Source organism: Nannospalax galili, unplaced genomic scaffold (genome assembly GCF_000622305.1).
Source record: "Nannospalax galili isolate Female #2095 unplaced genomic scaffold, S.galili_v1.0 scaffold315, whole genome shotgun sequence".
NCBI classification, from domain to species: domain Eukaryota; kingdom Metazoa; phylum Chordata; class Mammalia; order Rodentia; family Spalacidae; genus Nannospalax; species Nannospalax galili.
In genome coordinates, this window is record NW_008336851.1 from 1,517,042 (window position 1) to 1,543,207 (window position 26,166).

At 40.5% G+C, this 26,166-nt stretch overlaps 1 protein-coding gene across 7 annotated transcripts in view; it reads left to right on the forward strand.

Annotated features, from left to right (window-relative positions):
• Positions 1-26,166, forward strand: part of Map3k13 (mitogen-activated protein kinase kinase kinase 13) — a 177,926-nt gene that overhangs the window by 73,028 nt on the left and 78,732 nt on the right. Inside the window, exon 1 of one of the 7 annotated variants that reach the window (XM_008831327.3) lies at positions 339-565. The exons of 5 other annotated variants lie outside the window; for them this stretch is intronic. The gene's annotated coding sequence lies outside the window, so the exon portion shown is untranslated. Of the gene's footprint in view, positions 1-338; positions 566-1,016; positions 1,090-26,166 lie in introns of those variants that run through there. One more of the 7 variants, XM_008831328.3, reaches the window with a different exon arrangement.

The following is a 26,166-nucleotide window of genomic DNA, read 5'->3' on the forward strand; positions in this document are numbered from 1 at the left end:
TAACGAATAAAAGATAATTTTATCATTTGGTAACTTTGATCTTACCAAAATTCTATTTTGATGCCTTCCTTTCCTCTCGCCCTCTCCCCTCCCCCTCCCCCTCCTCCCTCTCTCTCTCCTCTCTCCTGTCTCCCTCTCCCTCTCCCTCTCTCCCTCTCTCCCTCTCTCTCTCGCCCTGTTTTAAGTCAGCGGCAGATGTCTGATTGGCGGGCTCCGCTGTTTCTGTGACCAGATTCCTTCTAAACGAAGGCGGGCCACAATTGCCTGAAGCCTATTGGCTGAATATACTCTGCTCCCTCCCTCTGCTTTCCTCCACCCCCTCTTTTTTTCCTTCATGGCACACACCGCCACTAAGTCTGTGCGGAATCCTAAACCAGCCCAATTTACATCCATTCATGAATGTGTGACGTCAGCAAGCCTTTGCGCTCCTTTGCGGTGGGCTGGAAGATTGTGTGGGTGGACCCTCCCCCCCTTATTTTTCTAATTCTGCAAGGCTCTTTAAATTACCCTTCCATCTTTTTAAAGCAAGGAAATGGAACAGCATGTGTAGGAATTCCTCATTGTTGTGAGTATGATACTCTTTTCCTGTTTGATCAGCATTTATCTCACAAGGGCTGATGTAATTGTGATTTAAGGTGATTAGAACATTGATATTATTGAGGGAAACACACTGAAAGAGAGGCAGAAGGGAACCTGAAGCCCCCAACCCCGGTGCTGCTGGCGACTGACAGCTGGCTTTCCTTTGCTTTCCGGCCTGCTAGACGTGGACATTTTTCATTTAGGGTTCTGCACGTTACCTTTGGATGCTTGCTTGTCTTGTCTTAAGGGGAGATTCATTTCCCTTTGAGCCGATGTTGCTGTGTCGGGGGAGCCACAGCTCAGAACGCCTGGAAGGAGCTGCAGAAGGTGGGAGCCGCCGGACCCAGCGGGTTCTAGCTGGCCCGGCGCGTGCCTGCCGGCAGCTGCCCTCCTGCCGTCTCACCTTTCACCCTGCCTTTGTTTTGTAATCGTGTGGCCCTCAGTGTCGGGTATTTGCAATTTGGGGGAGATGAATACTTCTTGTTCAACCATTTTTCAAAAGCCTTTACGGTAAGAGTATTTGGGGTATATTTATACATGTTCTTTGTGTCATTCTATACTTAATGTTGTCAAAGACCTAAAAGCCTGCACTAAAGACAAAAGGGAGGAATCCTTAAATTGTAAGGATAATTATTGTTTTAAACTATCCCTAATGAAGCTATTTCTTTTCATATTCCAAAATTATATTGTAAAGAAATGCAGCTGAGTATTTTTGAAGATGAACTTCCAAGTGAAAAGTTTAGTCCACTGTATTTTGGAAATGTGGAAACGTTCTGCTATCTCCCATATATAAAGTTGGTTTGATAATTTGCTTATAGTTTTAACAAAAAAGGCACTTGTGATTGTTTTCTACTGCTCTGATTTATTTTGTGGAAGCTGTGGTATCAGCAGAGAGATGAGACACTGTAACATGTTGTACCCTGAGGTAGTTTCTCAACCCAAATAATGTAACGGCATTTTCCAACTACCTTACTTTGAGCAACTGATGGACTAGTCTAAAACATGCCTGGGTTTTTCTTTCCACTGAGAGAGGGAAATGCCCATTGTTTCTTATCATTCAACCATGTCACACTTACATTGTATAATCAATATTTGGTTTTGAAATTTCTTATAATCTTTTTTATAAAGCAAAGATTCTAAATTGTGGTTCTAAGTTGATAGTTCCTTTCCTTTTTGGGGGGATATTCTTAATCTTCCAAATGTAAATACATTTTATTTCAAAACTCTCATACCTGAGGATGCAGCACTTTCTTTGGTTTCTCAGACTGATGCTGACCTCCCTGCTCCCCTCTTCTCAGTGCATTTGAACTCACTAGAGTTATAGAGGGAAACCCTCTAATGTAAGTCAGATCCTTGTCCTGTACTCAGACAATTGTTCTTTCATACTTTGATGTCTTTGTTAGATAATATTTCAGACACAATTCCCTCTACTTGTAAGCATCTCGGTTTATTGCAGCATTTTTCCTTTTTTGTATCCTTCTAAGCCTTTGTTGAAAGCAGTTCCAAAGGTATATTAAATTGTTGAAGTCTACTAGAAGACCAAATTCTTTTAAAAAATATGTATATATGACCAAAGTCATTTTAAGAAATGTTCATTAGAGTCTGCCTTTTGTGCGTATTTTGCCAAATGGTAGTTTTATTTCCATGAAAGACACTTAGCCTTCGCTTGGATTTATTAAAGTGACATTGTGCCTTTAAGGCACAGAGTGGCTCTAGAACCCCCACCCTCCCTACTCCTGGTGGCTGTGTTCCAGTTTATGTTTATTTTCATGTATAGCATACTTGTAGGGGAAAAAAAACAATAACTCTTAATTGTTTAATATCAAACAATAAAATCCTGTGTACCAGTAGCTATCAATAGATGGCTTTCTGTTTAGAAGTTGAAGCAACTCCAGAAGTAGGAATTAATTTATTTAGTAAACAAAGTCAGTCGGACCAAAGCTGTGTCCTGGGGAGCTGTTGAAAACATGCCTCTTAAGGGCAAGAGGCCACGTCCACTGGTATAGGGCAGAACAACTGTTCTTGGACGACAGAACCGGTCAGTTTGGTTTGTACTGTCTACCTATCTTCTGTGTGCAGAATCAATTCCTTGAGTTGCTCACATGAATCAAAATAGCCAAGATGACCATATCTCCCAACCTGATACTTACATTTTTGGTTAAAATTAAAGAACATTGCCTGAGAACACTCTGCTGCTTAAAGAAAAAAAACTTATTCAAAGGAAATGACATTCCTGCTATGTCAGGTATCATTCTGGGGGGATAAAAAGAAGTCAAAGATTTAGAAGATGCAGTCTTTACCCCAAGAGTCTGGAAGGTAAATTGCCATAAGTAGATTTCAGAATGAGAGCCGGCTGTGTGATTTTCCTCCCTCTCCCACTTTCTCTTTGTCATCCTCCTCTTCTTTTTCGCTGTTTCATGATTTTTAGTATGTTCACCATCACATCAGTTAAATTTAGAACATTTACATCACAAAAAGAAACCACGTACTCATGAGCAATCACTTTTCATTTCTCTTCATCACAGAGCACCAGGCAACTACTAATCTTTTCTCTTCTTTCTTTCTTTTTGTTTTTCCTTTTTAAGACAGGGTCTCTCTGTAGCCCCAGTTAGCCTGGAACTCACTCACTATAGGGACCAGATCTCACAGACATCCATCCACCTGCCTCTGCCTCCAGAGTGCTGGGATTAAAGATGTGTGCCACCACACCCAGCCCAATTTTCTTATTCTGGACATTTCTTATAAATGAAGTCATATATGATCTTTTGTAATTAGCTTCTCTCACTTGTTTTAAAAGTTCATCTACGAAGTAGCATGCGTCGGCGTTCCTTTCTGTATATTGCAAAATAATATGTTAGTGTACGTACATAGTTAAGCCACACATTACTTCTCCATCTCTTGATGGACTTTGGATGTTTCTACATTTAAACCACTAGGAATAATACTGCTATAAACATATATATACAACCTCTTGTGTGACTATCTTTTCATTTTTCTGGAGAATAGTAATAATGGGTCATATGATAACTGTATGTTGAACATTTTGAGGAAATGCTGACCTGCTTTCCAAACTGGCTGTGCCAGGCTGGAGAATTGGCAGAGCTGTTAAAGACATAGGCTCCCAACCAAACTGTCTGTATCATTTCACATTCCCATCATCCATGCATGAGCGCTCCTACTTCTCCACATCCTGGTGAGCACCATCTAGCATCTGTCTTAGCACCTATCAGGGAACTTTAAAAAACAAAACATTACTGTGTGGTGCCCTGCACCTGTAATCCTAAGCACTTGGGAGGTGAAGGCAGGAAGATTAAAACCAAAACAACAACAACTCTTCCGGTATAATGCTTCCATCTTGAGAGATTCGTATTTAATTGGTCTATACTAGGACCTAGTCATCTGTATTTTTGAAAGCTTTTCTAATGATTCTAATATGTATGTGGGATGGAAAACTGTTGGCACAAATAATTTTAGAGTTAGTTTTAGGAAAAAAGAGAGACATTGTTTCTGAATCCAGAGGAAGGATAGGTGAAAACAGAATTCTGACACAGAAAGGAAGAAAGCAAAATTAATTCTATCCATGTTCAAAAGCATCAGTTTTCTTTTTAATCATCCAGAGTAAAATACCATCAGAGGCTCTTGAAATATGACAGATGAAAAAGTGCTAGCATTTATTTAGCACTTTGTACATGCTGATATATTCTCTTGAGAGCTTTTATGTGCATTATTTCATTTAAAATATAATCCTTATAATATGGAATAAATACTATTAGCCTCACTTTGCAGCTGAGAAAACTGGCTTAAAAAGGCTGCTGCCTCAACCCAGTTGCGAGAGAGTAGATGTTGTGTTCAGTTATTGAATCTAGCTCTAATTCTTAATCTTATTCTCTTTCTTCTGCACACCATGGATTTTGAGCATTGGGTATTACTTTGAATGCTTATTGATCTAGTCTAGCATGAATTACAGAGCTTTTCTAGCATTGCTTTGGACTGGAAAAACAGTAAGATAAGTTTGACGTTAGGCCTATAGGGTTGATGGTTGGCACAGCAGGTGCAGTGGAAGATAAGAAGGCGGAGTTAAAGAGGATTTTCATGTCGTAGAAAATCATGGAGCCTAGACTGCCTAGATGTAGCCAGCAGGAACAGCTCTAAGAAGACCAAGGGCTAATGTCCTGGGCCCAAGAGAATGATCGAAAGGGATGGTGGGGAAACCATGGCAGGAAAAAGGGTGAACCAAGTAGAACTGACATGTAGATGTGTCATTCATTTTTTACTCATTTAGCCAATAAATATTTACCGAGCATTTATTATATATTTTGGGTACTAAGTACATGGCAGAAAATAAAGCAGACAGAAATACTTGCCCTCTGGGACTTATTTTATTCCTATGGAGAGAACAAGCAGTAAACAACCTAGTTAATGACAAATCTAGGCAGAAAAGTGAGCATGATGAGGGATTAGAGAGTACTGGGGTGAGACCAAATTTTAAAAAGAGGCCTTTAAAACATTGAATCATTTGTAAATACAGATTCCTCAAGGAGTAATGAAACATTAAACAGAGGCCAGATAGAGTGACAGAGACAGGGAGAGACAGTCTCCTAAGATGGAGCCCTCAGTGAATGTTTGGTTTTAACTTTCGGTTTACCGTTTTATTTCCAGTGCCTGGCATTCCACAAAAATTGTTTATTAATAAATATGCTTTTGGGGGAAAAGGCACTGTTGAGTTTTCACTAGATGGAGGCCAGAGCACAGGAGTAGTGCTTGGAGAACTCTTTCAAGCCATGTTTGTTACCCTACAAGGATAGATCTTAAGTACTCGTGGCGGGGGGGGGGGGGGGGGCACACACACTTTCATAGTATCACCAGTGAGAATCGCCGCAAGCTATAATCAATGATGGTGAGTGCATCTTAGTGCTTAGATGAGTCAGGCAGAGAGCTGTCAGGGCAGACTGGAAACATATCCGCTCCTTTGGGTTTTATACTTTAGCAGGAGATTCCCACACACTACCTTGAACCCTGTGAGTGGAACCCTTGCTTTATAGCTAATGAAACTCTATTTCGTAACCATTTACCTGTCTTCTTTATTCAATGGTTACTTATACTAAAGTAGATTTTTTAACTGAAAAAAATATTGAGAATTTCATGCATGCATATAAGGTGTTTGATCAAATCCATGCCCACTCCCTCCTCTCTACCTCCTCCCATAGCTCCTCATCACCTTTTCCTGACAACTTCATGTACCCTTTCTTTTTTTTTTTTTTAATGGGGCTTTTTGCTACTCTGGCACTCCCCTCCTCTGAAGCAGTAACCTTAAATTTTTTTAGGGATTAGATAAGAGCTCCCAAATACTTTTGACATTTTTGGCCTTTGGAACAGAGTATGTTGCTAAGAGGCCCAAGGACATTTTGACTTTTAGCCAAGAAACTGGTTACTTTTCTTCGGGGTCTTTTTACCCTAACTGCCTAGTTAAATCAGCATTTTTTCTTACTGTTATAAGGCAGACACAAGGATGCAGCAGAAAAGGACCTGCGTAAGACTGTAAAGAGCCTAGCAGCGGCCTCAGCCCACTCTCAGCTTTCCTTTTCCTTAGTATTCTTTTTAACTATGAGATGAAGACATTGTTCCTAATGATTTCCAATGACCTCTCTAACTAGACACTGTAAAAATATGGTTGGGAATTACCAACATCAGGTAGGCAAATGACAGTTCCTAAGGCAATCTGGATAAGATCTAGTTTTATTCCAGCTCCTTCACATTACGTTAATAGAAGTTTAACCTCTGTGGAATGCTTGCGGAAGCTGAGGAGATAGAGATAGTGTTCAAACTATTTCAGATGGAGATACCTGGGCAAGCAAAAAAGGTTAATTCCTTTCAGATTTGCCCAAAGTCTTCCTTCTAAGCAGAGAACAGAGTCCAAATCAGACCTGATGTTGCTGTCTTTGGCTACGCTCACTGTACATGGCTTTGCTTCAGTTGTTATGGTCAGAAGGCTCTATCGCACTGACCATCAAGTGTGGACCTGGTTGTGTTTTATGATCTTTTCTTTGGTGTGACTTTTTTAAATGCTCAAGTGAAATTCATCAATTCATATGAATGAATTTCATTCACTTTTGAGTTTTACTATGATTATAGTGAGGTGCTGTAATGAGTGGCTCTTTCCAGCCATCTCCCATTACCTCCTGTTGTCCTTTAACTCATGTTAAGATTAGTAAAACAGGAGCGCTGTGTTAAATGATAAAGTGAAGACTATTTGGGAGGAGGTAGGGACCCTGCAAGAGAGATGTAAGGGGGGCGGGGCCAGTGGGGGATGGGGTGAACAAGAACAAAGTGTATGAACAAGAACAATGTGTATGAAAATGCCATAATGAAATCCACTACTTCGTATGCTGACTTAAAAATAAAAACATTAAAAATAAGAAAATGACATACTAAATACATAAATAGTATAATCAGACTGTAAAAATAAGACTGTATTATTTTATATGTTTCTTGTCTTTGAAATTTTTTCATAATTCCCTAAATAATAAGTTCCATTGATGGATCAGTACCTTGAACTTGTAGATTCTGTTAAAGGAAACTATTTCAATTTGTTTGTTTGTTTGTTTTTTGAGACAGGGACTTTCTGCAGCCCTATCTTACCTGGAACTCAGTATGTAGACCCACAGAGATCTGCCTGCCTCTGTCTCCCAAGTGTTGGGGTTAAAGGGGCACACCACCATGCCCAGCTAAAATTTTAATTTTGTTTTTAAAAATTAATAAATTTTGGGCTGGGGAGATGGTTCTGTGGGTAGAACCTGAGTTCTGATCCCTAGCACCCACATAAAAAACCTGAGTGTGATGGCGCGCACCCGTAATCCCAGTGGTAGGTGTTGGAGACAAGTGGATCCCCAGGCCTTGCTGGCTGGTCAGTCTAGCTGAAATGGCAACCTCTAGGTTCAGTGAAAGACCCTCTGTCTAAAAATTACGATAGAGGAGTGATTTCAGAAGACATTCTGATGTCAGCTTGCACATGTACCTGAGCAAGCAAGCACGCCCACACGCATGTGCACACACATATACACCACATACACACATATAAGCAAAAAATTTTTAAGTGTAAAACGAAAACCTTACATTCGTTTTTTCAGTCCCGAATTTTTCATTTTTCTCGTGTGCAACTGTCATGCAGAAAGGGTTTTGTTTTTGTTGTTGTTTTGAGATAAGATCTTATATAACCCAGGTTGGTTTTGAACTCACTATGTAGCTGTGAATGACCTTGAGCTCCTGATCCTCGACTTCCCAAGTGCTGGGTTACAGATGTTCATCTTCATGCCCAGCTATGATATTTAGTCTTAACAGCTAAAATAATTTTCTGTGGTGATTCCATTACTAAATACTAATGATGCTCCTCTGTGTAGCAGTGTAATTAAAAAAAAATGTCTTCTTACAAAAAGCAATTGTGCATTGCAGACTAAGCCTAAGAGAATGTTCAGTAACTTCAATTTTAATTGCTTTTTTAAAAATTAAGGAAAAACAATGTAGAACTTTCTGTAAATAGATGGTGATTATCTCCAACATGCTAAGTTGTATTGTGATTTCCTGGACTGGGGGTAATGATAGAACTGAACAATTCTAAGAGGACGTTTTAGTGAAATACTGAATTCAAAAAAAGTCAAAGAAGTGAAAGAATGAGTTGACTGAGGGTGGAGGATGGAAGAAATAGCCAAAGATGAAAGACAGGAAAAGGGTGATAGGAAGGATGAAGAGGACAAAAACCAAGGATAGGGTGGCCTAGTGGATGGGGCAGGTGCCAATGGGGATAGCACTTTTCACCTGAACTCGAGAGACTCAAAGATTCAGACTGAGAAAGATTCTATTTTAGGTCCTAAAGGGGATTGTCACAGCTGCTATTCCTAAAGAGGGATCCATTTGCAAAACAAGCCTACTGAGGCTTGTACAGCCCTGAGGCACTGTGCCTGCACTGTTAGCTGCTGGCGGGCCTGCATTTTATGGGACACATTAGACTATCTGCAACCATGGGTGACCATGGGTAATTGAGACCCATGAGATAAAGCTCAGCAAATTACAAAGCCAGGATTGCATTTTCCAGAGAAAACAGTCTTTTGATTAAAGTAAGATTAAGCATTTTACTAATTATGCACCAATTATTAACATAACACATTTAAATGCATATGCATGTTGAACAGACATATGCAGCATACTTATGGCTATTTCTAGTCACAGTTTTTAGGTTCTTTTCATCCTTGCTAAGCGTAGCAAGTCCTGGGAAGCACCCACCGAACTAAGCAGCTGCCGGGGCTCCAGAGCCAATTTGAAGGCAGATTTTACTATTTTGCCAGGCCCTCCTTGCCCCCATCCTTTTTTATTGCCATTTTGAGTAGAATCCCTTCCAAATCTTTATATTTGAAAAAAACAGTAGCTGACTGTTTGCTTTATACTGCTTGTGCTAATTTTCAAAGCTATGTTTCATTGCCTTAAGTATTCTCAGAGACCTCAAGACCAGACTAGGTTTCTTGGAGAAAGAAACTCAATGATAGAACTTTTCTCTCCTCTCCAGTGATTTCTTCAGTCGAGACTTCTGCCGTGGCACACTTACTGTGCTCACGCTCCCTTACCTGCTCTCCTTTGTTGTATTTTGTTTGTTTGTTTGTTTGTTTTCTTGTACTTTGTATCTTTGAGTTGGGGTCTCACTGTTCTCTCTTCTAGGCTGGCCTGGAATAGCCTTAAATTCACAGAGATCCACCCGCCTTTGCCTCCCCAGTGCTGGGATTAAAGGTAATCCACCAGGTCAGGCTACTTACTCCTTTTACCTAAGGTTATTTACATTATAGCTACTGGGAAGGCAGAGGTATCAATCACTTGAGTCTATGAGTTAGAGGCTATCCTGGGGAACATAACGAGACCTGCCTTGGGCTCCATTCCCAGCACCGAATAAACTGGTGTGATAGTTTACTCCTGTAATCCCAGTACTGGGGGAATTGAGACAGGAAGGTGATATGTTCAAGAAACCCTAGGGTATGGGGAGGGAGAAGAGGAGAGAGAAATTTACCTACATTGATAAGGTATGTGTGTGTGTGTGTGTGTGTGTGTGTGTGTGTGTGTGTGTCTATTGCTGGGGATTGAACCAAGGGCTTTGTGCATGCCAGACAAATGTTCTATTACTGAGCCAGCCCTCAGCCTATGTGAGATTTCTTTCTGTTGAATCTTATATTTTTGATAAAGGGTTTTGGTAGATTCAACTGTTCTTGCCATGTATTTTCTTCTTGCTAAAAAAAAAAAAAAAAAAAAAAAAAAAAACACCACAAAAACATGGAATGGTTTTTAAAAAAAGAACATCCACTGAGGTTCTGAAAGCTTTGGCTCAGCCTTTTCCTCTATCTTTTTCCGCTATATGGTGCAAATTGATGGCCTGGCTGATGCTGTCAAGAGCATCAACAGCACTGACAAGAAGAGGCAAGTGCCAGGTGCTTGTTAGGCCTTGCTCCAAAGCCGCCATCATCTGGTTCCTATCCGTTATATTGGCAAATTTGAAACTCTGGATGATCACAGAACTGGGAAAAATTTTGCAGACTTTACAGACACACCTTTTTTTTTTTTTTTGAAGAAAAAAACTGCCTGTAAAGTCTGCACAAATTTGATGTGCTACTCAAAGACCTAGAAAAATGGCAAAATAATCTTCTCCTGTCTGGTCAGTTTGGGTTCATTGTCCTGAAAACTTAAGCTGGCCACATATACCGTAAAGAAGCAAGATGAAAATACACAGGAAGGAAAACCTAGGGATTTTTTTTCTAGGACTGCTATACATTCTTAACAAATAAAATGGCTCAGTAGGGAGGAAATAAGCCTTGGCCTACTTCTGGAAAGTAAAACACTTGCATAAACATGAGAACCGAAGTTCAGTTCTCCAGCACCTACATAATGCCTATAATACCAGTGTTTGGGAGGTGGAGACAGAGGATCCCTGGAGCAAGGTGGCCAACTAGACTGACTGAAACAGCAAGCTCTGAGTTCAAGCAAGAGACCCTGTCTTACTATATAAAATAATGATTGAGGAAGATACCTGTTGGTGGTCTGAATGAGAATGCCCCCCCCCCCGCAAATAGGCTCCAAGTATTTGAACATTTTGTCCCCAGTTGGTGGCACTCTTTCAAGAAGTCTTAGAAGATGTGGTCATTCTGAAGGAAGCACATCACGCTGGGGGCAGGCTTCAGCCTTGCCAGATTTCCAGTTGCTCTCTACTTCCTGTGCCTGCTTCGAGATGTGAATGCTCGGCTTTCTGCTCTGGCCACCTCTCCCACCATGCCAACCCACCATGATGGACTCTTATCCCTCTGGAACTGGAAGCAAAATAAACTCTTCCTTCTAGAAGTTGCTTTCATCAGTGTTTTATCACAGCAGTAGAGAAACGAACTAATTCAACACCTGACATCATCCTTGGGCTTCCACGTGCACACACATTTGCACATATACATACTCGTGCAAAAATGAAAAGAAGCAAAGAGGGATGATAGGAGAACCTAATTATTAATACAGAATGAAGAGACCATAGAAGAAAATGAAGGAATTCCAAGGAAGTGCCCATACGGGAGACGTTCACTTCAAAACCTTGCCAAGTTCATGAGCAACATGGAACTATAATTGTGACTAAAATAGCTTATACCAAAAATTCCGTTTTGCTGAGGAATCGTTATACATTTGAATTGACCATGTTCTGGATTTGAAACTTCTCTGTGAGCATCGAAGAGGTTTCTGGTCTATTCCAGAGCAATACTAGCCAAGGATTTGCCAGACTAGCCAAAGCTCTGGAGCCTTGTTTTGGGACCTATCCTTTTTCATCACAAGAAACTGGAAAAGTTAACAAAAAGAAAACGACACTCTACCAAGAAAACTCCTCAGATTCTGTTTCTGTATCTAACTTATAAGATGTAGCTGATGAAACAGCTACTCAATAAGAATTTTTCAGTTACTTTAGTGATAGATTCTTCTTTTTAAACTTAAAAAAATTACTATTTTTATTTTATGTGTATGCCTGTATTGCCTGCATGTAGGTAAGTGCACCCGTGTTGTGCAGTGCCCGCAGAGGTCAGAAGAGGCTGTTGGATCCCCTGGGACTGGAGTTACGGACAGTTGTTAGCTGCCATGTGGGTGCTGGGATTCGAACCCGGGTCTTCTGCAAGAACACCCAGTGTTCTTAACTGCTGAGCCAACTCCCCAACCCCAGTGATAGATTCTTTTATAGAGTGTGCCTGAATAACAAGAAATAAACATGTTTTTTTCTATTTGTTTCTCAGTTGATCACTCCCTACTGCCTTCCCCTGCGACCCATGACAGATCTAATCAGTCTGGTTAACTTGACCTATCTCCATAGTGAGAAGAATTTCTTTTGTTATAAGTTAACTATTCCTCCTTGCCCCTTCACCAAAAAAGATGCATTAGAAATTTGAAAGCATTAAATCTGCAAGAGTCTTACCCATGAGCGAACCAAAGCATTGCTTCCCCAGTGTCACTTGAGGTCTTAGAACATCAGCACCACCAGGGAACTTGTTAGAAATGCAAATTCAAGGGCCATTTGTTCCTCAGTCAGAAAAGCTGGTAGTGGGTCCTGGCAGGCTGGCTAATTGAGTCTCATGCATGCTACAGTTTGAGACTCCTTGATTTATAGCAGAGTTTAGAATTTTACTGTGCAGAAGATGGCTGAGGATTTTGTTAAAAACCCGATCTGGTCACTTGGTTTGGCAGGATTTTGTCAGCTATACTAAGAAGCTCCAAGTTGGCACTGATGCAGATACTGCCTGCCTAAGACCACATTTTGTGAGACACAAAGCATCATGGTTTGGGTCTGGGATGCCACCCAAAGGTCCATGTGTTCAAGGGCTTGCTCCTCAGCTTGGTGCCATAAGGAGGTGGTGGAACTTTTTCTTAATGTGTGTATGTATGCACTTAAAGTTACATTTGTATATTCCTGGTTGGGAGCCGGCTGCATGCCTGCCGTGGACCACATTTGGAGGTCAGAGGACAACTTGCAGGAGGCCATTCTCTCTTTGAGGTGGTGGGGCTTTTAGGATGTGGGACTAAGCAAGAGGTTTAGGGTATAGGCTATACCCTTGAAAGGGATCGTGAGAGGGCAATCTGCTTTTCTTTCTCAAGTGAGCAGCTTGCTTCATCACATACTCCAGCTGTGATGTTCTGCCTCGCCAGTCCCCAAAGCAACCAGCCAGTTGATCATTGATGAACCCTTCATAACTGTGAGCCAGAATAAACCCTTTCTTTTTATAAGTTGATTATCTCAAGTACTTGTTATAGCAATAGAAAGCTGATCTGGAAGAACTATTGTGAGCTACTTCAGGGACCACTAAGTTAAGTAGGTTCCATGAAGATTATGACTGTTCCACTAGTTCCTAAGGAAATAGTCCTAGAAGAAGCTTTACACATGAAGATACTAACCATGACGTGTTTAAAGAAAGAAAAGAAATAGCTTAATCGCTCAATAATTGGGGAATATAGTGAATCTTCTTCCTCACAAATACCGTATTTACAAATTTACTTAGCAGCTAAAACTTCTTTTTGGACCCAAATCCATACTCCTGGTACTTTTATGATTTTTTTATGCAGACAAGCACAGAATGCAAACATTTGAGTCAGCAGATGTGCTCTCAGCTGTGCTGAATGCCACCGGACTCTGCACACGTGCCCTGGCTCTCTTGTTGTGGGCAGATGTCTTCTTGCTGTATAACAATTCATGAGTCAGAGACAATATGTTTCTGTGAGAACTAATCCAGTCTCACAAAGACTTCAGTCCTTCCTAAAGGCCCTACCTTATAACACCATACTTTGGTAACCAAATTTCAACCTGAGTTTTGTTAGCTATTGGGCCTATTGTGAGGCAGAACGTCACAGCTGCTCACCTCATGAGAAAGCAAACAGACTGGCCTCCCATAATCCCCTTCAAGGGCATGCCACCAATAATCTAAACCTTTCAGTTAGCCCCACATCTTTAAAGTCCCACCACCTCCTAACAGCACCAAACCAAGGAGCAAGTCCTTTAAAACTTGGGCCTTGGAATGGCATCCCAGATCCAAACTATAATGCTGCACATAACATGTGCTTTCAGGAAAATATATGTTAAATAAATTTCATTTAGGCATGAATTATTGGACCACGAGTGTAATGTTAATTAATTAATAATGTAAATATACACATATAATGATAGGCTCTTTTAGGGGAAAATATATTAAGCAAGGCTTTGTTTTTGTTTTTGTCTTTTTCAGACAGGATCTCCCCGTAGCCCCAGATGGCCTGGAACTGGCTATAGGCCAGGTTGGTCTCAATTTCATAGAGATCCACATGTCTCTGCCTCTACCTCCTGAGTGTTGGAGTTAAAGCCATGGGCCACCACACTCAGTGAAGCAAAATTTTAAATAATACTGAACATGTGACCAAAGGCTCACAGAAACCTAACTCTGCATTTCCCTCAGGAGCAAGGGCTCACTATTTACTAATTGAGTCTTCAAGTAGACTTTATATAATGTAATTATTTCACATAACAAGAACTGACTGTAGCTAATAGCCAATTATAGAATATGTGCTACAATTTTATTTTTATTTAATTTTTTTAATTCATTTTTTTACTTTATATGTATAAGGGCATTGCCTGCATGTATGTAAGTGTACCTGTGTCATGCAGTGCCCACAGAGGCCAGAAGAGGGCATCTGATCCTCTGGAACTGGAGTTAAAGATGGTTGTTAGCCACCATGTGGGTGCTGGGAACCAAACCTGGGTCCTCGGCAAGAGGAGCTGGTACTCTTAACCTCTAAGCCATCTCTCCAGTCCCATATGCTACTATTTTAAAAAGGACAAAGAAATTCATGTAATTATATGAAAATATATGTGATGTAGTGGTAAGAGAAATGGGGCAAATTTTCAAGTTTAGTGTAATTATATTTAAGTTTTTAAAGTAGAAAACATGGAAAAAGTTTGCTAAAATTTTTGGAGTGGTGTAATAATTTTTCTCTATTTTTTTAAATGTTACAGTGTTGTTATTTTGATTTTAAAACGTTACACTTTCAAATTTGTGTCTTCCTGGTTCTCTCAGAGGCACTTCCTTTCACTGGGGCAGAGGCAGTGCATTCTGGATGAGGAGTAGCTGCCCTTAGGAAAGAACTTTTGTGAACATTAATGCAAGAGAATATGCTCGCTGTATTCAGCCTAGTCAAAGTTGCCCAAGGGACCAAGTGAATACCCCAGAGTAATCCAGAATTTCCAACCTCTGCGATAGCACACTGGGTAGCTATTACCAGACTATGCTTTATAAATATTTTTTTTTCTTGCCTAATGATACCTTTCTGAGTTTCTGGTTAACAATTTGCTCTCTAAAATCAGACAGATGAAAGGTGAATCCTGGTGTCTACATTTATTAGCTGTATGACTTATATAAGTTATTGAACATCCCTAAGTTTTTCCCATGCATATGATAGACATAATCAAAGACTCTAAGTGAAGGTTAAAGCAGGCGAAGTGTATTCTAAGCCCTTAGTAAACAGCAGTTGCTAATGTGTTAGCTTCTTTCCCATTGTATATTATATTATGGTACTACATAGAAAGACAACAGTTGATAACTCAGGAAAATTTAAGGTGTAGCAGAAAAAAAGAGAAGAGAGAAAAAAACAAAAAGAAAGAGGAAAAAGAATTCTTTCTCAAGAATTAACAGCTTACTTAGAAAGACCAACACAAATACTATAGTAGAATAAAATTATGATTCTCTAACCTTTCGGTCTTCAAACCCAAAGGAGGACCCAAAATGAATTTATCTGAGGTATATCTTCTATATTCACCTGATTATGACTTAAAACTGAGAAAATTTTAAAATGTTTATTAATTTAAAAATAATAAACCTATTACACAAGGGCATAAAGATTATCTTCTTAAAAGAAAAAGAACTATGGCTTCTAGACCTTCAAAACTTTTTGCAAGGAAGTTAGCATTGTGAAAAGAAGTTGTTCTCAGATCTCCTCAGTGTCTTACTTCATAGATGTTAGCTGGAGACTCATTTGCTGCTGCTTTTAATCTGTTGTAATAGCCATTGGTATACAGTGGCCATGGGAGATTCCACTATCTGCTTGTAAGAGGATGTGAGTGAAAAGGGAGAAATAATGTCTTAGTACTATGAACATGAGTCTTAACTCACAGTCCCCAGCAGTCCTCAGTGCACGCCCAAAGCACCACTGCTAGGCTGTGATGTGGGGACAGGATGACAACGGGCATCTGCATTGGGCTTTACTGCCTGCCATGCTGTCCTTGGTGCTCTGTGTATTTAAATCTCCCTAGAGCTTTGTGAGGTAGATGCTGTTCTGAGTACTCCTAATCTCCAGATGAAACTAGAGCAGAAAGGAAATAAAGCCATCAGGGTGGAGATGCCATTCCATTTCAAGCAGCCTGGCTCCAGGGCCAGACTTCCATGTTTCTTTCCTTGGGAAGGGAATAAATTTCATAGCAAGAACAACAGATTAAAGAAGATGCCAGAATTGATTTTTTTTTTTTTTTGGTCTTTTTGAGACAGGGTCTCCCTGTCTGTACTGGAAGTCACTATGTAGACCAGGCTGGCCTTGAACTCACAGAGATCCACCTGCCTCCGCCTCCCAAGTGCTGGGATTAAAGGCATGTGCCACCATGCCTGGCAGAATTGATTATTAGAGATTATATTCTTGTCAAGTACAGAGCAGGAGTTTAGTTATGTGGATGGATGAAGAGAGATACATAAAATGTGTTGCTTGCAAAGAGAATCACAAGTGCTTAGTTGAGAGAGAAGGCAAGAAATTCAGAGAACTGAAATGAGTCTCATTGTTGAATTGCAGAACAGGAGAAACATTAGGCAAGAGAAAGCAAGGTAGAGGCTGGAGAGATGATTTAGAGGTTACCAGCATATACTGCTCTCACAGAAGACCCAAGCTGGCTTTGCTCACAGTGTTTATCACAGCAAAAGAGAAGCAAACTAGGACAGAAATTGGTACCAGAGAGTAGGGGATTGCTGTGATGGGCATGACCCTATGTATCTGGGATCATGGAAGTTTTTGCAGTTTTTGACTAGAAAATGCTTGGAGCTTGGTGAGCTGTTCTGTAGGAACTTGAGAGATAATGCTGAAAGAGGTTTAAAGGATGGAGGCCTGACTTATGAAGCTTCAAAGGGAAGCAAATACTCTATCAGGGCTAATTTTGGAAGTGAAACCTTTTGTGCTTTACTGGGATAATTGATGCTGGTCATCTGGGGCTGAAAACAATCAACTGTGAGTAACAAGAGATCAGCGTCATTGAGTTAAATCTTCTGGAAGTATTTCCTCAGGGTAGCACACAGAAGCTGTAGTCCTGCAGGGGCCACAGCTGCACAGCAAACTGGCGGCAGAACTTGGCAATGTGTAAGAGTCTCCCAGGTAGTACTTGTGTTGAAGGCATGAAGGGGCCGTGGAGAGAATCCTGAGACTTGGCACCCTGAGAGGAAAAAAAAAAAAAACCATTGGTGAAGGTGCAGCCTCAGTTGCAATGGAGACCCCAGTATATTGGAGATGCCAGGACGATGGGACACTACCAAGGGCAGTGACAGGTGTGGAGCGGAGCCAGCCTGAGCCCGTGAGACAAGCTGTGGACAGCAGACCCAGAGAAGTGAAGCTGTCCAAGCCCTTTGGAGCCCAGAAGATTGTGAATGAATCCCAGATGTCCAGTCATGAGCTACTTTGCTGGACTTAGGCTTTGCTTAAGTGTGCCCAATTCTTCCCTTTGAAATAACACAATATTTATTTTAACTTGTTCTTGTTCTGGGTTTTATAGGAGCCCACGGTTAAGAGATTTTTAAAAGAGACTTTGAACTTTTAAAGTATTTGAATTTTTAAGGACTTTTAAAGTTGTACTGTTTTATGTTGTAATGTTAATATTAATATGAAGTCTTACGGATAAGAAATGGAAAGGTTCTGATTTAATAGTGATGTGTTTGTGTGTTAAGTTGACAAGGGGTCAATTGTGCTAGATAGCTTCAGTTGTCAAATTGACATACCTTGGTGGGGGAAATCTCAACTAAGGAATTTCCTCCACTGGATTGGCCTGTGGCCATGTCTGTGGGACATTTTCTTGATTGTTGAGTGATGTGGGAGGATCTAGCCCACTGTGGGCAGTGCCACCCCTGTGCAGATGGTCCTGTGTTGTATATGATAGCAGTCTGAGCACAGACTAGAAGAGCAAGCCAGGAAGCATTGTGCCTCCATGGTCTGTGCTCCAGGTTCTTGCCCTAAGTTCCTGCCTTGGCTTCCCTTGATGATGGACTGTGAGATGTAAGCCAAATAAACCTTTTCCTCCCCAAGTTGGTTTTGGTCAGTGTTTTTTATCTCAGCAATAAAAAGTAATTAGGACAGAAATCAAAAGTGACATAAGGGCTGGTGAGATGGCTCAGTGAGTAAAGCCTACTGCCAAGCCCGATAACCTGAGTTCAATCCCCAAGAGCCACTGCTACAAGGAGAGAACTGGCTCCTGCAAATTTCCTCTGACCTCGACACATGCACTGTGGCATATACATGTACACATGTACATACACACACAATGAATAAATGTAGTTAAAAGATTTTAAGTGAGCTGGGAGTAGTGGCACACATGCCTTTAATCCCAGCAGTCAGGAGGCAGAGGCAGGTGGATCTCTGAGATCAAGTCTAGCCTGGTCTACCTAGTGGGTTCCAAGCCAGCTAGGGCTACAGAGATACCCTGTCTCAAAAATAAATAAGGAAGGAAGGAAGGAAAGAAGGAAGGAAGGAAGGAAGGAAGGAAAGAAAGAAAGAAAGAAAGAGAAAGAAAATGAGGTTGGAACATAGGAAAGAAGGAAGGAAGGAAGGAAGGAAAAAAGAAAGAAAATAATTGTAAAGTGGTGTAGTGGGATTTGAGGAAGTGTGCATTATTAAACCTAAATAAACCTCAATTTTCCTCAAAGAAATATCAATTCTCCTCCTCTACTCACTTCAGATGGTTATTCTGAAGCTCAAATGAAATTCTGTGAAATGACTTGGGAAACAACTCAGTATACAAATGTAAGATAAAAGTAATCTTTTTTTTTTTTTGGCTGCTATTTTGAGATATGTCTCTAAAGACACAGGCTGATGGGGCACACACCCACTGTAGGGAGCACATGTGTACCCCAAGAAAATAAAAACCAATTGTCACCCTCTTCCTTCCTCAGGTGTTCTGACTGACAGTCAGAAGGGGTTATGTGGTGTTCGGTTTTGAGTGACTGAAGAAGACATGTAGGCCTTTCACTGCTGGGCATTGTGTTTGCAGTTGCATATACCACCCAGCAACCTGGCCCAAGTCAAATAGCTCGCATTGGCTACACTGTGGCTTTCTTGCCTATCATTGTTCTGTTAGCATAACATCAAACATTTACTATGCCTAGAGGGTGCAATTTCCTCCCTCACGTTTACTATTAAATTAATTCCATTTTTTGTTTCATGGTCTCCAGAAGTAACCAATAAATTTGGAGAACCTTGAAAGACATCGCAGAGATCACTTGAGTCAATTTTTTTTTAACCAAATTAAGAAATTTCTGAACAATTTCTCTGAGAGATGTGCCCCACAGTGAGTCTTTCTGGTGATGGGGAGATAGTCTACCCCATTGTTAGACTGTTCTCATTCCTTATATTCACAGAACATTTTTTAAAATATTTAAATGTGTGTGAGTATTTTGCCTGCATATATGTGTGTGCCTGGTGCCCACAGAGGACAGAAGAGGGCGTCAGAGCCCCAAGAACTGGAGATATGGATGGTCGTTACCTGCCATGTGGGTGCTGGGAACTGAATCAGATCTTCTGCAAGAGCAACCAGAGCTCTTAACTGCTGAGCCATCTCTCCAGCCCCACACAGAGTATTTTTTTTAATTGCTAAAAAGACCTTAGACATCATTCTAGCTTGATTCCTTTAGTTTGCAGATAAGGAAATTTAGACCCAAAGAGGTTAAGTAACTTGCCCAAGGCCAAATAATTTATGACACAGCTACACTCTTGTTTTATTGGATCTTTCCAAATCATTAAACTGCAAAATTGATAAAGTCATAATGCTGAGTAGGATTAGTGATATTCTGAAGTATGTAGACGCTTTAGTGTGCTGCATATTTTAGCATAGCAAATATTTATGTTGTATTTTGAATTTGAGAAAATCTAAATCTTTCTAGTTAACTATGTTCAAAGAATTCTTAAAAGTTTCTTAAGAAACTGCTTCCAACAGCTTGCGCCCTCTCATTCTGTCTCTCTTCTGTTTAGAAGGTCAAGGGAGAAAGAAGTCATCAGTTGATCCCGATCTCTATAAATATCTCAACAGTCATATGGCCAGAAAACAAAAACCAAAACCCAGTTCTCTGCCTGGCATGAGGATCTTGGACAACTTGTCAGTGCCAGTGTGACAGAGGCTGGAGTAGAACCCGCCCATGTTCCAGAGAGACTGTAAAGGTTGCTTGACCTCCCTGTGTCCTGAAAGGATGCTGCATCTTAAAGGAATATGAAACCTTTGTGTCCTGTGAAATTAATCTCTGGAAACTGTAGGGACAGCCCTTGCCTCGTGAGGGTGGGGCAGGGGTTAATGGAGAGGGCAGAGCATTAACTGATTGTGCCGAGCGAGGCTGCTAGACCTTGAGAGGCATTCAAGGTATTTGTACTTACTTGGTTGAAAGGGAAATGGTGTGATACAAAGAATCGACAAGCAGTGCTATCTGAAGGACTTACCAAGGTGATTAAAAGGGAGACAGTATCTTAGAGTGTGCAAACCGATGGACTGGCAACTGAAGGTTTCTCAGATATATCCGTAACAAACACATCCCTCCCACCCAAATTTCAAACTTTTGGTCTCATCTTCCTCTAAAGACAGATGGCTAACCTCTTGTCCCTAAGGGTAGAAAGATTAATCTCCCAATTTATTGCTTTACCTTACTGTACTGTGTACCTCTATTAATGACTGAACTCAACCTGCCTTCATTCCAAAATACTGTGTTTATAGCTATCTCCTCACTAGATCCTACCATCTCCCCTGCTGGCTAGACTTGGATTCTAAAGAGCTGATATTGTTTCTGGCTTGCTTGTCTTTTTAATTATGAAATATGTCAGGCATATCAAAAAAATAAATAAGATTCTAGTTTTACACCCACAGATGGTTTCTAAAGATCATACTACCTAATGTGTAGCAAGCACTCGGGAAAGGTTTGCTGAGCTGTGGCTCTGACTTCATTCTAGGATATAGCCATGCTTTCTATCCTTTGCAGATTGTGTGGAACCAGAATCATTTTCCCTGGGAGGGAGGCTCAGCTCTCAGGCTCAGTGCAAATGGACTGTGATATTTATGAAACTGTAGCTGCTCTAAAATACTTTTGAATAGCAGTGCTCACATTAGACAGTCCTAATTCTTGATGGTCTTCAGAGTTTACAGGTGACCAGGTATTCTTTCTGATTGGAACACTTAAAGTTTAAACAAAGCAATGAAAGCCGGGTATAGCTATGTGCACCTGCATCCCCAGGACTTAGGAAGCTAAGGTGGGAAGATTGCTCGAGCTTAGTAGTGTAAGAACTGCCTGGGCAGCATAGCAGGATGCTAACCCCACCCCCTTTCCTTTTTTTATAATTTTTAAAAAACTTTTTATTTTATTTTATTTATTTTTAAAATTTTTATGTGTATGAGTGTATCGCCTGCATGTAGGTAAGTGCACCGATGTCATGCAATGCCCTTGGAGGTCAGAAGAGGCTGTTGGATCCCCTGGGACTGGAGTTACGGAAAGCTGTTAACTGCCATGTGGGTGCTGGGATTCGAACCCGGGTCTTCTGCAAGAACAACCAGTGTTCTTAACCACTGCGCCATCTCTCCAGTCCGCTATTCCCTTTTTAAAAATGCAGTGAAACAATAAAGGCGAACGTAGTCAGCCTTCCATAGTCATGAGTTCTAACTGTGGATTCAGCTGTGAATCAACATGTAAGCAATCTTTGATGGTTTCATCTGTACTGAACGTGCACAGCCTTCTCTGTCTTGTCCGTATTCGCTGCACAGTAACTACAAGGATTCACATTATGCTCACCTGGTATTAGACATTATAAGCAATCTAGAGATTATTTAAAATACACAGAGGATATGCATACCTCATGGATCAACACAATGTCATTTTATGTAAGGAATGAACATCCAAGGATTTCGGTTCCTCTGGGGCGAGTTCTCGGTCCCTACAGATACTGATGAGCAACTGTACTGCTAATAAGAACATGGATCTTTGTCTTTTATGGTTGGAAGATTTGTTATCCACATTCACTGTTGCATCCTTTAGTTATCACTAATCTGCTGGGTTCAGAGAGTGGCTCATAGAAGACAGGGCTTTGATAAAAAGGGATGTGGTTAGATTGAGGAAAGAATGAGAGAAGAATATTCCTGTGTCTCAACGTTGAAAAGAGAAGAAAAGACACAGGAAAATGATTAAAATTTGCCCTCAAAGGAATAATACTGATCACCAAATTAAAGGTAATGTGAGTCTATAAAATTTGTAACTCTTGGGGCTCAGCGATTAAGGGCACTGACTGCTCTTGTAGAGGACCCGGGTTCGATTCCCAGCACCCACATGGCAGGTATGAACCGTCCTTAATTCCAGTTCCAGGGGAATCCGATGCCCTCTTCTGTCCTCCGCAGGCATTGCACGACATGGGTGCACTCACACACGAAGGCAATACACATAAAATAATATATACATAAAATAAAAATAATAAATATTTTTTAAAATTTGTAACTCTTCTGACTTGAGCACAATTAACTATATGAAGCTTTTATGTTTATCTTTCTAATTTCCTTGTCTTCCTTTCTGTTTAGCTACTTCCTTTGTTCTGTTTCCAACTGCCTTTTCTGGTAGCGTATTTACCTCCTGACTGAAGACCCAGCTCTAGCACCTCTTGTGGATTTTTCTGCAGTGACATGCAGTGCTGGTCCTCCACACCACAGTCTCTCGCCAGCACATTCGGCCATTACTCTGTCAGTTCTGTCTTCTGGATCTCTCTCACAGCCTTCCCTCTCTCTCTCTCTCTTGGTTCCCGCACTCTAGCCTTCCTCCTTCCATCTACTAGAATCATCTCTGAAATCTAATCCATCACTGTCTTTGCGTCTTTACAGTTCTCTGTCCAACAGAAGACAGAAGTCCCGATTTACCTTCCAGCCTGACTTCGACATCTTTTGCTTGCTGTGTTGACATGTCCCCCTCTCCCCAGATGAACTTTTGCATGTCTGTGTGTCTGCACATGCATCTCCTGACTGATGTTCTCAGTCCTTTTCTGTTCTTGCTGAATGTAAGGTTTCTCTTCTCTGTACTTTACGACTTTACACCTCTCTCCTTTAGAGAGCTTCTTGTACTGCCTAGTCATTGTTTATTCATGTCCTTCTCCTCTAGTACATCCAGAGCAGGAGTCCAAAGTTTTGTTCATCTTATTATACTTTTTGCTTAACACAGAGCCAACACCATAGATGATTAACAAAGTATTTGTTGAACTGGTGAATGAGTAATAGAAATATATTGTAAGTGACCACCTTCCTCACAGAAAAGGGAGAGTTTTGGTGTGACTTGCATGGCAAATCTGAAAGGTATCTTTCTCCAAGTGTAGTGATGAGGGCAGAGCTGAAGACCTTGAATCTTTCAGAAGCCATGGCGGGTCTAAGCTGTGAGGTTTTAAGCAGCATTCCCCAAACAAAAAATAAAATAATAAACAAAACACAACAAACACAAACAGTTGCTTTAGCTCTTCTGATTGTATTCTAAGAGTGATCTGAGGCCTGTTAAGGCTGCTTTTCACATAACTTTAATTTTCTTATTATTTAGATAAACTAATGTTCAGTTGTTTTATCTGTCCTCATTCCCCCACTTTTATTATTTATTTATTTATTTATTTATTTATTTATTTTTTATTTATTTATTTATTTATAGAGTGTTTTGCCTGCATGTATATAAGTGCACCCATGATGTACAATGCCCACAGGGGTCAGAAGAGGGCATTGGATCCCCAGGAACTGGAATTACTGACGGTTGTTAGCTGCCATGTAGGTGCTGAAATTCAAACCTGTGTCCTCTGCGAGAACTGCTAGTGCTTTTAACCCCTGAGCCATCTCTCCAGCCTGGCCTACTCCATCTTTAAAAGTTCATATTTTGAGAAAGTCGTCTGAGACAGCTAAGCTCTTAGCTTGTAGTAAGAGACAGAAGAGAATGATCAGCCACTAGGGCACCTTGTTTGGGGACTGTATAAGTTTTCAGACGTTCCTTTATGCAAAATTATGTAGCTTCTTGCTAGGTTAACCTCTTATTATTACTTCTCATTTTACGGTAAATGATATCACCATTTTCTTTTCAAGAAATATTTATAAGTCGATCAAAAGCGATGGTTTCTTCTCTCGAATTTTTCTGCCCAGAGGTCTTTGAATCCTAAACTCTCCTCTAGTTATTCATGAGAATGTTCTTTATAATTTCCTGAACTTAGGACTTGGCATAGAAGGGGTGTGAGTCTTAGTATTGTTTCTGAAAGCATGTCATTGCTCTATCCTGCTCCAGTGGCAGAGCCCCTTTCTGGACTCAGAACTGCCTTTCCCAGCCCCTTCTATGGATGACTGCACTGATAGATGGACTCTCCTAGGGGAGCTTTGTGAATCAGCCTGTGTCCATTACCATGGTGCAAAATTATAATTTACAGCCCAGATGGTGACTTCCCACCCCATCATCCTCTACTTACTTCGGTAAAGCAGCAGAGGTATTAACTATTAAATTAACTATTAATTTCTGTATTTTTAAAACAGTTTGTGCTGTTTATAAATGACTATATATAAAATGCCTCTGTTTACTAAAATATTTATTAAAAATAAAGTTTCATCAAGATGTGAAGAACATTATGCATTGTTTAAAAAAAAAATACATACCACATAGTCAGGCTCTTTAGGGAGGGAACTTAACCCTGTGGAAATGAAATTTTAAGGCACAAATTCTGGTCAGATTCCTGAAATTTTCTATGAGGATGTCAGCTCTTTCTTCTTAAATGAATTTAATTTTCACTACTAGGGATTTCACCTAGAGTCTTACACCCCCAGTCTCTTCTTGGCTGATTGTTAAAGCTTATGGGTCTACCTCCTATTTAAGAACTGAGAAATTTTGCCTTCTGGGTTCTTGCTAGAGAGTATAACCTATATATAATTTTTAATTACTCAATATTTTTGAAAGCCTGAGTGTGGTAATAATGGCCAAGGGAGATTTCCTAAAGGAACTATAGCGCATGTCCTACTGGATTAAATCAGACTTTCCAAGAGTTGTTGACTAAGAATCTCTTACTGTGTGTTGATTTTCTGGGATTTGGGGAATATCACTTTGTATTTTTTGGAGTATTGTTGGGGATTTTTTAGCTTCCTCACTTGAGGTACATCAATGAAAGGAGGGCCTCTCAGTAAAAGGAGAAACTGCTCTTGGAAGATTGATATGTTTTTTATCTTGAATAATTAATTGTGCCTTTACTCTGATCCATAGAAAGCTCTGGTCCAAATTTGTGAATCATCTTTAAATGTTGCTAGCATACAATTTTTTATGTATTTAATTTTTTGTCTACTTGTTTAAATCTATTTGAGAAGCCAGGCCGATTTTATTCAGCCTCACAATGAAATCATATTATTACTTTCGAATATTCGTTAAGTGCTTTGAACCATTGAGATCCTAACAGCTTCACAATGTGAACCACAGACAGCGTTTATTAGATAGGATGTAGGAGCCAGATGATGCCTGATGTCTTACTGTGTAATTTAATCCTGGGTGCTGTGTTGTTTGGCTTCACTGGACTCTGAGTGTGCATATATAATTATGTGCACATGTGTACAAAGCACAGCCCTGCTAGGAAGGAGAGAGGAGAAAGATCATTAGCAGAGATTAGATTCACCTCTCCAGCTGGGCAGTGTGCCTCTAAATTCCAAGGGCTTTCCCCAGTGCAGATTATTAGGCTGATTCAGCAGCTGTTCAATTCCCCTCTGACTGAACTACATTTACTAATGCTGTTAAACTGTGGCTCTGAAGGCAAAATATCCTGTGGTGCTAGGTATATCTGATTCATGTTCTAAGAAAACTTCTGTCCTCCTATACAGAGCCCCCTGGAACACAGTCTTCCCAGGTCAAAAACTGAGTGGAAAAATGGAAATAAAGAAAAAACTGTGTGCTAATTCCAAGCACTTATACCAGAGCTTGGAAATTGTTAGACTGAAATAATTCCTATCTAATCAAAGGAGTTTAATTCAGATCCTTTTGAGACTATCTTACTTCAGATCTCCTCCTGTTTTGAAATTGGTGAAGTCTAGGTGAATTAACCTGACTCTGATCCAAGTACTATGTCCATCTCCTTGACTAATGAGGTTCTTTGGTGGTAATGCTACATTAAGGCTATGAGGGCTGCAGAGATGGCTCAGTGGTTAAGAGCACTGACCGCTCTTGCAGAGGACCCAGGTTCGATTTCCAGTACCCACATGGCAGCTAACAACAGTCTGTAACTCCAGTTCCAGAGGAATCTGATGCCCTCTTCTGACCTCCATGGGCA